The sequence below is a fragment of the Anoplophora glabripennis genome, unplaced genomic scaffold (genome assembly GCF_000390285.2).
Source record: "Anoplophora glabripennis isolate ALB-LARVAE unplaced genomic scaffold, Agla_2.0 scaffold662, whole genome shotgun sequence".
Lineage (NCBI taxonomy): Eukaryota > Metazoa > Arthropoda > Insecta > Coleoptera > Cerambycidae > Anoplophora > Anoplophora glabripennis.
Genome location: NW_019416821.1, coordinates 71,467 through 87,642, shown reverse-complemented (window position 1 = coordinate 87,642; position 16,176 = coordinate 71,467).

The following is a 16,176-nucleotide window of genomic DNA, read 5'->3' as shown; positions in this document are numbered from 1 at the left end:
CAATTTTCTTTCAAGAAAACATATATTTGATTATAATATGCTATATTTGTCTTGAATAATTCCTACATTAATACTAAACTTTAAATATACATATATATTTTAAGGAACTGGTAGCTTTGAAACAAATATGTTTGCAGTTTATGATGAACTGTAAGAGATATTGAGCTAAAGTCCGAGGTAATAAATTTCGAAACTATAAAAGATTCGAATTAAATCATATATAAGTACATATTTACAAATAATATAAATTCTAAGAAAAATTATAGATTACAGCAAATATTTCAGTTAGTTTGACGAAATTATATACATCTGAATAGAATAAAATAACATTTACGGCAAATAATTCCATTTAAAACTATCTGCTTATTTGATCCAAATACTTATTTTTTCAGTGTGATGATACCGAACTCAGTAAGTGATTTTCCTGTAACAATATTTTTGAAACGTATAAAGCATTTATAGGAGACAACGATACAACAATATATTTAGATAAAACGAGAAACAATCTGAAAAACTTTTAAGTATGAGTAAAAAAATAAGTACAAATAAATTGCAGTGATAGCTAGTTGAACATTAAAGTGGGTTTTCAATGTAAAAGAACACTTTTATCGAAAAATATGTTATCAAAACTTAACAAAAATTACTTTCAAGTGATGAAATTAACATATTATAATAAAAATCGAAAGAGACCTGATACACTTACGGAAATTTTCACTCAAGACGCTATAATAAAATTAAAACATTTAAATATTTAAAAGTAACAAATAGAAATTAAGATATTTATTAATCAGTATGAGCTTTATCTAGATGACATTACACTGTAAAAAAATCGGTGTGAGTGAAAGCAATAAAGGTTCGGAGTGAATCCACTGAGTGAAATTATTGAGTATATTTTCACTCAATATTGGGCATTTTGATGTGAATTTAAATGTATATTAATTTCGAGTAATTTGAATGGCGCCGGGAAGATGGCACCACTTACATATTGCTTCTGTAATCTCGACCACAATTGATAGGGGCCTGTTAGATGCTCCAGAAAAGTGTGATAGCCAAGAGAACAGGCCGTAGCCGGCGGCGGCGGGTCTCAGCTGGCAGGTTTCAGCCAGGACAGGAGGAGACCCCGTGAAGTCAATTAATTTCAACACTGTATATCCTAATTAATCATTTATGACTGATTTATTTTTGCACTCAATATAGTTAATTAAAAACCAAGTCTGAGTAAAAAATTACTCAATAATAGTTAAAATTAAATCATATTAGAGAAAAAGTCAAATCTAAATTGATTTTATATACTCAGAATAGAGTCAAAAGTCACTCAATTGATAGTTAGCATAGTAACTCGAATTTGAGAAAAGCTCATTTCTGATGTAATAGTTTCACTCAGTTGTACTCATACTAATAGAGTTAAAATTTCACTCAATAGGGTGTGGACATTATTGAGTAAAATTGAGTGAAATTTTTTTTACAGTGTAAATCCTAGAAAAAGAAAAACATGTACTCATGTCGACTAAACAAGGAATATCACCATTATGTGACTTGCAACTTCTTGCCCTTTAAGCCCTTTAAAAACTGTTCCAAAATTGAAAACGTTATTGGGCCTACTGCTAAACTGCTAAAAATCGTTTCCCACTTTTATCGATAAAACACTCGCTTTGATGGTTGTGATCATGTTAATGTGATAAGTGCTACATGGGATGGCATAGTGTCGCCTCCGCTTCACTAGAAATGTGCCATCTCACTAACGAATATTTTCTAAAGTATTTTAACACTTTCAAATAATTCAAACATTTTCACAAGAGTAGAAGGCCTTTACAAAAACATTATTATCACTTTTATTAGGACTTTGACAAGATAATTGACTGAATGGAGTTTTAAATAAAGATACGGAAACATTTTTACCGCACTTATAATCAATTTATATATGATAGATTATACTACCTATGTAGACAATTCCAAACGCAACATTAAGTGGCGAACAGCTAAAATATATTAATATTTAATGTAAGAGCTGATACTGATACCGTCTTGGAGTCAACTTATAGATAAAAGTAATCTCATTTTCACTAGGATATTATGGACGACGCTGTCATCATTTCGTCGCTATAAATGAAAGTAAGAAGGAGAAAATTTACGGAGAACCCTACTGGCCAACTCCCACACGAGCTGCTGAACGAAAACTAAGAAAGCAGCGCCCCCTTGCGTGTTACAGTTTCATTAAATTACCCTTAACGGTCACAGGGGAATGATTTAGCTGCAACCGCCCCATAGTCAGAAAGCGCTTAAGGACACATGTGTACCATACTACAGGCCCGTATATTATTCCATATCCCCTTTGATACTCCCCACATGGATCGTCTGTTAATATTTTTATAATTTGTAGTCTCGTTTTCTTTTAACAGATTTTATTTTCACTACATAAATAAATTTAAACTCATTACAACTAACAAAAATGTTAAAAATCAAATCATGGTTTAGTTTAAGACATAAGATAGATTTTAGGAAGGAAGCGAATAGGGAAAAAATACCAATTTGTTTTTATTTCCTGGACAGAAACATTGCTTTGCGCATCAAAGAAATACGAAAATACAAATATATTAAGATTCAGAATATGCCTTAGTTTCTAAAGAATCATACCAGTGGAAATATTTTGTGGAACAGTCTTTATCGAGAGAGAGGGTATTCTTCAATGTATGTCCAAAACATTTAACTATAGCAATCTAGTCTGTTTTTTATTGTTTTCTTACACAACAAGCGTCATCAGGAAAATCTCTCCCAGTTTAACCCTAATCCTTACATTCACAATGTAAAACAGCTATAAGAAACAATTAATTTATGTACATATAAATATATTTAATGAAACAGCAGGCATGCCTCAGGGTTCGATACTTGGTCTACTGTTTTTAAATTATGTTCGTCAATGATATCACAAATAATAATTTTTGCTACATGCAGATGATTTAAAAATTTACGTGATTACTCCATCTGACTGTAAAAAATTTGCTCGGAGTATGTTTTGATAATAACCAAGTACAGGACTGCAACGACTCTTCAGGTATATGTACTAGGAGGTAGATAAACTTCAACTGCACTTTCTCTAATATTGTAAACATTATAAAGTTGAGTCAAAATAATCGTTACATATTTTAGTTTGAAAAGCACAAATGTTACTTATATGGTCTTTTTGTTTTGAAAGTCTTTAACAGCAGACTTAGTTTTTAAAATAATATATTCACCTAACAATAATATACCATCAAATTGAACACGAAGGTTAGTAAATTGCGTAACTCTATTTCACCAATTTTGTAATCAACATCTAGAGTAGTTTTGCGTCGACATATTTACACGTTCGGAGCTAGATTATTTGAACAACCCAAAGCTTTCTTGAATCTAATGCATTCGATAGAAGACTGTAGTCAGTAGAACCAATCAATAGAACGTGTGTCATTAATAACAATAACAAACAAGATTGACCCTAGAATTGACCATTGGGGAGCTCCTGATTGATCAATTTTATCCGTCTGGAAGCCACGACATTGTATCAGCTGATATTTATTAGTAAAATTAAATAAATACAGTAAGGTAAAGGGACGCCATATGATTCCAATTTCGCTGTTAATAGATTGTGACTAAGCCAATCGACTGCAGCAATTGAGGACTGATTTGAAAATATCGGAGATATCTGACCAACTGATTCGTCACAGTAGACCCGCTAGAAGTACGTAACAAGTACATTAGAGTGAAAATAGTTTGAGATTGCTACAGAAACAAACCTACTAGTAACAGGGATAGTAGGACAACTGGTACTTCTTGAAAAGCCAGACCACCTCGTAAAGTAATTTTTCGGGCACTAATTTCAAAGCCGCAATATAACGGCCAAATCGTGCACGACATTTTATGGGTCCAATTTTTATTGGGGCTTATATGTCGGCTCGGGCCCGAGATATGCGGGCGACGTCCCGATTTTTTTCGCCCGCCCTTTCCCATTCGACGGTCCGGGAAGGGTGACAAGTAAATATAGCGGACGATAATGGAGCGGCGGGCGAACTCGCGTTTAATTTTGATTCTAATGGAGTCCGCATTATCTCGCCGGCGCGACGATAATGTGGACATTGAGCGCCGAAATTGAATGACTCGATGTGCTCATTAACAGGGACAGACCGTGGATAATTCAAGTGGACGTCGGACATGCCACGTGGCCGCAGGACTGGGCGCCTACACTGAGAGAAAGGGTGTGGGTTCTTGAAAATTTTCGATGAATTTTTGCACCTTCTTCACACATTTCAATTTTGAAATAAATGTACGGTATTTGATGAGTCACGCAATGTATTTTTTCCAGTAGAGGTTTTAAGATTTTCACGCTATTTTACTGGAAGGTTCGTGATACCTACCGTTCATTTGTTAATGCAATTTTGTTGACTTAGGAACAACGAGAAGTCGCTCTTTATTTGATTTTATGGATTAGATCATATTCACAACCAACAATGTATAAATACCTTGTAAGTGAGTTGTATAAATAGGTACAATGTCATATACGGTATATACCGGTAAGGGTATTTAATGCTATTTGCATATGCCATTCTCGACTTCGAACTGTCGTTTGTTAATGAGCTGTTTATAGTTTCTTATACAGGGTCGGAAAGTCCCCATGGTTCATCGGCCGTTACGTGAGAGCGATAAAGTAAGCCATAGAAATCCGTGCGATAGAGAAGAAGGCGTTTCATAGTCACCGCCCGTTTCGCCCTTCCACAAATAAGATCCACTTCCACTTGTAATTCAGCGACCGGTGGTCATCTTTGTTTTCGTCGTTTGGCTTTTTTTTAATATATGTCAATACTTATACAATTTCGACTTCGGTATTCCGATATGTTAATACCATACAGAGGGCAGTACAATGCGTAACAAAGAGAAAACTTTTTACAGTAGCTAGTAGATACCTCTGTTTGTAAATCCAGTGACCTTGTTTCCCCTACTGAGAAGTTATTCAAATGGAGTATAGTGCTCAGCTGCATTTAAAGTTCATTTAGTTGTTATTTAAGTATACTTTTTAAAATGGCTTAAAAATTCCAAGAAATAAAGCAAAATTCCCTATTTCCCCAATTCCAAAAAAATCTGTAGATCTGGCAACACTCTTTCTAGGGCTGCGCCTCGGCTTAGACAAATTATGCTGCCCTCTTTTAACGGATTGTATTAACATATCGGAATACGAAGTCGAAATTGTATAAGTAGTGACATCTATTACAGAAAAGGCAAACGACGAAAACAAAGATTACCACCGGTAGTTGAATTACAAGTGGAAGTGGATCTTATTTGTGGAAGGGCGAAACGGGCGGTGACTATGAGACGCCTTCATTTATAGCCATCCCTCTCTAGCGCATGGATTTCTATAACTTACTTCATCGCTTTCACATAAAGGCCGATGAACCATGGGGACTTTCCGACCCTGTATATTTACCGTAGTAGCTATGTTGGAATCCGTTTTCTCAGTGTATCTCGAAGTAGTTTTATGCGATAAAGCTTAATGCGGTTAGGGCCAGTTTACAGCTGAACCACAATCTAATCACGCAAGGCATGCAACTATGCCTGCGAGGCAGTGATGATGGCCGTTTCCTTTAAACCACTGCCCACTTGGATTCCTCCGGAATACTGTCTGAGCTGTTTGGCAGGGTGCGGATAAAAGGGGATGGAGCAAAACAATGTAACGGGGTGGTCCAAAAGATCCAAAATTTGATGATATGCGGAATTCGTATCTAACAATTTTTAACAAACAGACGAGCGTTGCAGTTTGACGTAAACAAGTCAATTATTTGAAAATTGTTCTATACTAGTGGAAAGTTTTCATTTTATTTAAAGTATATTTACAGAAAATCATAATACGTACTAGTCACTACAAATTTAATATTCGTTATTTATATACCACAAATATTTTTTAAATTGATTCTTATGAGCAGAAGTTAGGGTCTTTACTATGTCCCAGACTAAACCAGTAAAGTCTTCACTTTTCTGTTTGAGTTGTCAATTTTCTCTTCTAAATAAATTAACTTTAGAGTTTGAGTTAAATACATGTGGATGGAATGATTACAACTTTAGCTGGCCATCAATTGTTTTCATGTTAGTAGTTTCTAAAACATACGTAGACTTCCTTGAAATTTAACTCACTCTGTACAGATTTTCAGTTTTCCCTTTCCGTGATGACATAGGGTTCCGATTTGTTGCACGCCAAACCGGAAGTGGATGGGAAAGGTGACAATATTAATGCCTCGCTTCGCACAACACGCGACGCTCCCGCACCGCTAAATTGGATCCCAACGTTTACTAGATCCTAATTTGGAAGCCGGGCCCTCAGGCAATAAGTTTAATTTTAACTTTGCAAAACAAAGTTCCCATTACCGCATTAATTCCGGTTAGATTCTGCATTCGAAGCCACCGGTTCGCTTTTTGCCGTCGCCCAACTCGGCTCATTAAGGCCAAATGCCTATCCGGAAGTCGGAAAACGTATAAAACAAAAGTAAATGGATATGCAATTTTGACAGCACTTGTATATGCGGAAACACATGGATTCGTCAAAAGTTACGGCTACGTTTTTGGTGGGCTAATCCACTGACCGGCAAAAAAAACCGGTCACCCTAAAATATTTCATAAAAGTACCTAAATATTAATTAATGTAACATAATTTATATTTGGTTGCAGAACCATTCATTATCGATTCAGGTTGCAATGAATAACTAAGAAAAAAATTATTTAAGACAAAATTAAATTTGATTAAAACAATAATAGAAACGGAACCAAAATTGAATTGCAGCGTTCAACCGTCGTGACATTAACTCAATCAAATTTCTTAAGCGTATTTGGAGAATTGCTTCATATTCTTCTTAAAGGGCCAGTCTTAGCTTTTGAAGAGTCTGTGCCATGACTGATCAACGACGAATAATCCTCTAAAGTTCATCCCAAAGATGTTCAACTGGGTTAAGGTCCGGGCTGCATGCGGACCAATCAAGTCTACGAATATCGACCTCGTTTAAGTAGTTAGTTACGATTCGTGCAGTGTGTGATCTGGCGTTGTCGTGCATTAAAACGAAGCCATCTCCAATAAAATACGAAAATGGAACGACAGCTTCTTGAAGAATATCTTCCACATATCTGCGGGCGTTTAAAGCTCCATTATCCACAAATATAAAGTCGGTACGTGCTTCCGTAGAAATGCCCGCCTCACCATAACAGAACATCCTTTAAGAGATACTCGTTCAGAGATGGTGCAGTCTGAATATCGTTCATTTTGACTTCTTCACACCCTTTCCCGACCATCAGGTGATCGCACACAAAAACTTTGATTCGTCCATAAAAAGAACTTCACTCCATTGCCGAGAAATCCAATTTACAATCGCGCAAACTGAGTGCCCTTCGATGCCTAAGTAGCAATTATGGTCTTGTGGCCGACCTCCGTGAAGATAAACCATTTTCTACAAGCCTCCTCCCAATCGTCCTCTCACTTACTTGAACCCCTAGCATTAATACAAGGCGATGCTGAAGTTGAACGGCTGTTGACCTGTGATCCCTCAGTGTGTTGAGCACTACGAAACGATCATCAAGCGCCGTTGTTACTCTTTTTCTTCCGGATCCTGGTCGTCTCGTGACTCTGCCAATCTCTAGATACCGATTCCACGCATCCTGAACGGTAGTACGAGATATTCCCAGTGAACGAGACACATAAGGCTGACTACTAGTGGTGGGCAAGATCCGCATCATACGTATAAATCATACGGATCTCTAGTGGGAATCGATTCATGTGGATCCCGATGCAATAATAATTTCGTATGTTTCGCATCACCGCATCAATGTAAGTTGAGACTGAAGTGAAGTGAATCGGTATCAACTGATTCTCGTATGCGATACAGGAATGAATAAATGGGAGGCGCACGCATACTGAGAATCAGTTCATACGTATACCGGTATAAAAATAATTTCGTATGTTGGCATCACCGCATCAATGCGAATTGGGAATGAATCGGTCTCAACACTCTCAACTGATTCTCGTGTCCGATACAGGTCGATGAGATACGATGCATTAGAAACAGTTTAGTGCATAGGAAACTAAATATTGAAATAAATTATATGAAATTGTGTAGTCTGAAACAAACTTATAATGTAAAAAGTAATTGTCAGAGTGATGTGTATTTCGTATTTAAATGTTGAATCGCTTGACCGAAAATAAATTTAAACATTTATTAATTTGAAAATAATTTGATGCTCAACTTGAGTTCAAATATATTATTGCTTCGTTTCTACTTAAGTTCATCGCTCTGCTAAAAAATGAATTTATAGATGATTGCAAAAAATTTAACGGGAATGAGTGAGCAACATGCTCACATTTACAAAATGTACAAGTACAAACTGTACTTGTACATCCACAGTGAATACGATTCCCTGATGCGGATCTTTTGATGCGGATCTTTATATTGATACATTTCGCATCATGCGGATCATTAAAAAGATCCGTATTGCCCATCTCTACTGACTACGTCCATCTTCAATCAATGCAACGACTTGAGAAGCGTTAGCAACACTTAACGGCATTGGTATCGGGTGAAAACTTTCATTAAATGTCAAACTTAATTTCAAAAACAATGTACATAAGCCTACTTGTCTTTTAGAGTGTGATTTACTCGAGCATATTAATGTCGTTGAAAAGGGAATTTCGGCTTGTAAAATTAAAATTAGGCTTACGTAGAAGTGGAACAATCATCTTAAAGTATTGATAATGAAAAAGAACAAGATTAGGTTACTAACTTGCTTATGAACTAAGCATATAAGGGGACTTTTGTGAAATATTCTATGGTGGCCGTTTTTTTGCCCGTGAGTGTAGTTTAGTTGAAGTTAATGAAAATAGAGACATAAGTACATTTATTCAAATATCTCAATGCAGAGCGATGAAATTTGTGCTAAGGAAATAATTAATGAAAACCATCTCTTCTATGGCATTTCTTCAGTTATTTATCAAATTAAAGAGTTCTTTAGTAAAGAAGCCATTACATCTAATTAATACAAATTAACGAAATTATAAAATAAAAACACATTTATAAAAACAAGAAATTATTAATTGATATTTCAGCCTTCAGAAGTTAAAAGAGATATAAGGAACCTGATAAATTTAATTTCAGCTGTTTCTTTGATTTGACAACCAAGAAGTTTCGTGTAATTACAAATTTCGTATAATTACAAGAAATCGTCGATTATTCGTGGAACTTTTAATACATTTTGTTGTATCTTGTACCGGCTTTGAAATATAAAGCTACGTAGTATTATAGCTATAATTTAATTAAATGAAATGTCTCAGAATTTCAACCTTTCCTTACAACTGGAAAATAAAGAACTAATTTACGTTTATGTTAATAAAAAAAACGGATACAAATTATTTTGTGAGAAAAATGCCATTACTGTCATTTCTGTTTGAGTAGAAAACTGAAGGTAAATAGGAACTGATTAAAGATTAAATTAACATTACAAGAATGTAGTAACTCAAACAAACTCACATTTCAGACCATTTCGAAAAACAACTTCCAACTGTGGAACATTGTCAATGAGATGTAAAACGACAACGCATGAAGCATCATATCCATTGAAACGTGCCTTCTATATGCATTTTCTCCGCACAGGCAATGAACATCAAAAGCACTGGCAAAGTCGTTGCGAAGTACCGAGCAATATAAATCTTCCGCCAACTATTTACCAGGGCCTACAATACTTGTTTTCATTTCGGATTTTACTGTTTGTTGATATCTCAGACAAAAACACAGCATGAACAAAACAAATAAAGTATGAATATACACTCATCATGAATTTTAACAGCACATATAATACGCGATATAAATTTCAAATACTTACAGAAATATTATTTTTCCTTTAAATATTTCGCGAAATATGTTTTTTTTTAAACGTAAGGGTTGCTTTCGCTGTACAGCAAAAATAAAACGCTATCTCAACGGTAAAAATAAAGTATTTTTTATAGAAAACTAAGTTTGTAAAAGAAGACGTGTTGACGGGGCGAGTGTTCGCTGGAGAGTCCGTCTTGGTGGTGTGGCTTCGTGTTGTCCTTGGCGCCAATCTGGCGGGGTCGTCTTCTGTGAATCCTGGTACGTCCGGGCGGCGTCTCGCTGGCGCTCTTGACGTTGTAATTAAAAATGACCCACACGTGCAACGTTATGATAACCGCTGCAGGTTCTAATCTTTGCATGCGCGTCAACGAATTGTGGGTTTTCCAAGTCATGTGTCAAGAGAATTATTCAGAATGAGCCCTCAATCGTTCACAGTGCAGGTTAAATCTAAGTTTGTTGCACTGTAGCGGATTCAAGTTTAAAAATTCCAACTGACTTTAAGAGTGAATTAAAACATACGCAGTAAGTCAACACAAAATTTTAACTTTATAATAAGGAAAACCCTAAACGACAGGAGAGTTAATTTTAGCTGGTCAAATACCATCACAGTGTTTAAAACTGCATTATTTAAAAGACAGACATTTATGTTGCTGCTCAAAAATAAATTTAATAAATAACGGCTGGCCTAATTGAACAATAAGATAATTAAACACTCCAAATACATTTAGCTTAAAAGCTACAGCTAACGACAAAGATAAAAGGTCATTCTAAACTCTGGAGTACCACAAGACTTTTTGCTTTTTATAAACGATTTAAAAAATGTTACAAAATAATCAGAATGTGTATTAAACGTAAATGAGACATTTTAAAGTAAAGATCGTGCTCTTTCATAGCACAACATAGATACCATATTAAAAAAACATCATGTTATTAGCGTTCGTATTTTTACACTATTTCAAAAGTATTAAGCTGTCAAATAATCGCAAATTAAATTTTTTGCCACTATTATAAAGACAATCTGTATATATCGCTTTGTCTTGTAAAAAAGTTCGACTTCGTTTGAGTATATAGGTTAGGGTGGCCCAAAAAAAAACCGTTATTTATTTTTCGTGTCTCTTGTGAATATGTTAGTTTATCATGTTTTAAGAGCCCCCTCAAAAAATCAGCTCAAAAAAATTTTTTTAGAGGTCGCTCAAGATTTTTAAAAATTTCCAAAATCGTCTAAAATCGAATTTTTTTTTTTAATTTTTTTCTCGTTATTTTATCATTTTCTAGGTTGAAAAAAATCTCGATTCGGAAAATTTCAAATCGATATTTTAATTTCTAAAGGTCACTCAATTATTTTAACTAAAAAGTAGTGTACCTAAAATGTTTTCGAGCGACCTCTAAAAATAAATATCAACGACACAAAACACAAATTTCTCGAGGCAAAATTTACTACCGCACTGTGAGTATCAAATATTTTTAATTTAAAAATAAAATTAAAAGAAAAAAAATTCAATTTTTGACGATTTTGGAAATTTTTAAAAATCTTGAGCGACCTCTAAAAAAATTTTGATGATGATTTTCAAAGTACTGGTTCTACCGCAAACCGCAACAACTGTCTCGAAAATCATGTCATCAATAAAAACTTGGGATTATAGGCTAAATGTGGATAAGAGGACACAGATGGTACTACCGAATATCATATCAGATAAGAATGTCAAGGGCGGGAAAAGGTCTTACAGATTTTTCAGAAAAATCAAAATTTCAACATTTATTTGACGTATCGCATTAAAAAATGTTTGTTTTCCTTATACCTTTTTCATATAAAAAGTTATAGTTTAAAACTTTTAAGAAAAAGTAGTTAGTACAGTAAAGAGTAAGTTGATCTCGTTCAGAATAAAACACTATAAACATTACGTGTAAAATACCACAATGAAGTCAGCAGTTCTCAACAAATGTTGTTGCAAAAAAGACAACTGTTAATTAAATGTTTTACATAGTCAACTGTACCGATATTTATAGTATTCACACTGCACATGTGCAAAAGGGAAGTACAGCTTTCAAGTATGCTGTTCATTTCGCAGGATGAAATTTGCAGCTGAATTAAAAGCATGTTATCTCGCGAACCATGTGTCGCAGTGTCATGGAAGTCGGAGAGAGAATTACTACGCTAGGTCTCTAAATGTGCACGCCGCTAAACGAAATAAGACACATCTGGGAAATAACATTTTCTGTCTCTTAGCCGTTTAATCATGGACGATGCTTCAGCGTGAATGAAATGTGCTCCAGTTTCAGAATGCACTTTGGATAATGCCGTAAAATTTTATATCTTCCGAGCAGCTTCCATTACTTTAAACACACTGAGAGAAGGTGTTTTTAACATACAGCTCGAACATTCAGCAGTGTAGGTGACGACGACTACATCAAGCAACTAATTTTATTGTTGAAGCATATAAGAAAAAAGTTACAAAGAGGACTAATTTTCTAATCGTTTGTAAACGTTTATAAAATAAATTGTCTTATAAAACCTATCACAGCCATGATAAAACAGATTAAAGAACTATACTGCTTTCAATTTTATAATTACGCCCAATACTTATTAAGAATTTTAATTTTAAAGTTGAAACTTATGTACAAACAATTAGTAACGGTAAAAATGTCAGTCATTCGAGTTAAGTACGCCAATGGTATAAATTAAAAAAAAACACAATTTAAAAAAACAGAAATGAATGCTATACCACACACAATGAACGTAAAATTAGTGGATTCCTAATTATTTTCTAGTATTATTTTTATTCCATTGCGGAAAGGGTAGATATCATTTCGCTTTACTTTATGAGCAATAAATGTGCGAATAGAACAGCTCAGCTACTTAATGAACAACATCAAGATCGACGTGTCAGGAGAAAGTATGTTCTAGAGTTAGTAAAAAAATTTCAAGAGACAGGGAACGTAGCTAATTAAAAACGAGAATTTGAAAACCTTATAGTTAATGAAGTTGCAGTTTTGGGACAAGTTCATCTTGATCCTACATTAAGTTCGAGGCAGCTGGCATCTGTGTCTGGGATCAATCGAACTAGCATACGACATTTTGAAGAAGAATAAATTCCATCCATACAAAATACATTTAGTCCAGGAATTTCATGAGGATGATTATGACCGCCGTTTGTAATTTTGCGAAATAATGAGTGAGCGAGCAGGGAACGATCCACAGTTTCTTTTTAACATCTGTTTTTCTGATGAATGCACAATTGCCGCTATTGGTCCGATTCAAACCCAAGAGTTTTTCACGAGGTGCATACACAGCAACCACAAAAATTAAATGTATGGGCTGGAATTTTCGGTGACCGGCTGGTGGGTCCTTTTTTTCTACCTGGTAATTTGACTGGCCAAATGTATTTGCAATTACTGGAAGACGCTATTGACCCTGCCTTGACTGATATTATTGGAAATGTTTCAGAGTATGATGAGGATCACTTGATTTTTCAACAGGACGGTGCTCCTCCGCATTATGCGTTAATTGTCCGTCAGCATTTGGACCAACGTTTTCTACGGAATCGGATTGGGAGAATAGGCAGCATTGAGTGGCCTCCACGATTACCGGATTTATCGCCCTTTGATTTCTTTTTGTGGGGATACCTAAAAAGTAAAATCTATAAAGCGTCGCTGGAAGATTTGCGTCCAAGAATCGTCGACAAATGCCGTCGAATCACTAATGCTTCGGAATGTGCGCGAACGTTTCGAACAAAATCTTTATTCTTGTATGGAAGCGGGCGGTAATCAGTTTGAACATTTAAGCAACTAAACATAATTTAAATTTTAAAATGTAATTTTTTTTTTTCAAAGTATTGGGCGGAATTATAAAATTTAAAGTATGTTGTACAGATAATTGTAAGAGCTTTCAAAAGAAATATTACTCAACCCCCAATGCCATTTAAATATTTTGGGGTGATGCATACCTTTACTTGGGGGGTGAAAGTGGCGGAGTCAAAAATACCAGCAAAGAATGTCCCCCTTTAATCTAAAATTGACGGGTCTGAGCGTTTTTCTACAATCTTGACGCAGTTCCTGAAAATGGCTCTGTTTCGTTTTCATTTGGCCACCCTGTATTTTGGAAATATTCATATCAACACTCTTTAGTTAGAAAAATTAAAAAAATATATACCTACGTATATTTTTTAAATTTTGTCACGCTGCATCTCAAATAGAAAACAATTTTGGAAATTTTTCCTACTTGATCAGTCATGATCAGTATTTTATGAAACTTGTTTTGCTTAACCAAAAATGTCACAAAGAAAAAAGCAGAAAAATAAAAAACAACACAAATGTGTAACTTCAGACAATATTTTTAGAAAATATTTATTTGAAAATCCATTTTTATTCCAACAAACCATTTATTTCAGTGGAGGCACATACAAGATATACTGTAGAGGTTTTATATTCTCAGTGCATATTTTTTTTCTTTCAACTTGTTTTTATAGTAGATTCGGTTAACTGTGCCCCCTCTAAGCAACAGAGGTAATAAACATCCGCCTCAATTGTCGAAATTTAATAAAGGCGAGAACGGAACAAACGCGATTTAAATTCCGCCGATACTTCCCCTCAGATGGCAACCCGATTTTTGGGCGGGAGCGGCGTCTTTTTTAATAAACCGGGCCTTTGTACAACATTTTATATTACGGCAGTATTTCTTTCAGTGAAACTAAGACGCAGCGCGGCGTAATCTTCTCGCAGGGAAAGTGACTGAAAGTCGTATTCATTTCCAGGCCCCTTTTGTAGCGAACAAATTTATTTAGGCGTCGAAGAGGAGCCTACGTATCGGAGCTTCTTGAATAAATAAATTACAGATCGACGCCGGAATGTTGTCTTCGAACTCTTTTATGCGTACGTTATCGAGCCGTATTCGAAACATCAGAGAATAATCTTTTCGTGAACGATATGTTTTATCGGCGAATATTTCTGGAAAATTATCAGTTGGGAAATGTAATACCGGACGTCCTCGACCTACAAAAAACCATGGGCATATTGAACAGATCTTATGAGAAAACAGCCTATTACAAGTTATTTTGTTTCTTCCATCAATAAACCACTTATGAAATGACGTAATTATTTCAATATACTACTTCTTTTGTAATAAATACCTGTCTGATGCTTTATTCATGAATGTTTTGTTCTAGGATGCTTACCTGAAAAGAAAAAAATATATTAATATACATAAACTTTCTGAAAATAATATACAGAATTTCAAGCAATAAACAAATACTGAATTAAATAAATCATATAGAGGGTAGCCCATCGAAAACGTACCGCAAGGCATTACAGGGTAGTAAAGAACTTTTCGGCAAAATCCAAAAACAGGTCAAATTTGTTTCTGAGGGGGACAACTTTTGGCTCAAAAAGCATACCAAAATCTTCAACCCCCTAAGTGGGGGTGCTATCCCCTAAATTTTTTCAAATGGGAATGGGGGTCAAGTGGGGGGTCATTAGAAAGGGCTTTTAATTCTCTATACATCGATTCTTACTTTTTGAAAATCGATTCATTATTTTAGAAAATATGCAGCTTTGAAAATACGAACAATATTTTTGACGAGAAATGCGAAAATCGATTTAATTTTACTTCAAAACTTACGGTATTAGTCAAGTAAATGCTGAAAATGTTGTCCGCCAACTTGCATACAATGATACAGGTTGTCTTCAAACCGTTGTCGAACATTCTGGAGCACTTGCGGTGTTACTTCGCGACATACATTAATGATTCGTCCTCGCAGATCTTCCAAGGTATCAGGTGGAGTGCTGTAAACTTTGCTTTTAATGTGCCCCCAGAGAAAGAAATCTAAAGGATTTAAGTCGGGTGACCGAGGGGGCCACTCAATTGCACCTCTTCGTCCTATCCAGCGTCCTGGAAACGTCTCATTTAGGTAATTGCGCACATTGAGCGAGTAATGTGGAGGAGCTCCGTCTTGCTGGAAAATCAGTTCGTGTTCATTGTAAGCAGGGTCGTCCTCTATGATATTTGTTAGAGCTGGGTCGATGACATTTTGTAGTAAATCCAAGTACATATCGCCTGTCAAATTTCCAGGAAGGAAAAAAGGACCTACAATGGAATTTCCAAAAATACCTGCCCATACATTCAACTTCTGGGGGTGTTGGGAGTGTGTCTCATGGAAAATCCTTGGATTGGTATCAGCCCAGTAACGACAATTATGGCGATTCACTAAACCATTCAAGAAGAACGTACACTCGTCCGAAAAACACACATTAAAGAGGAAATTATCGTTTATCGCTCGTTCAGTCATTATTTCGCAAAATTGCAAACGACGAT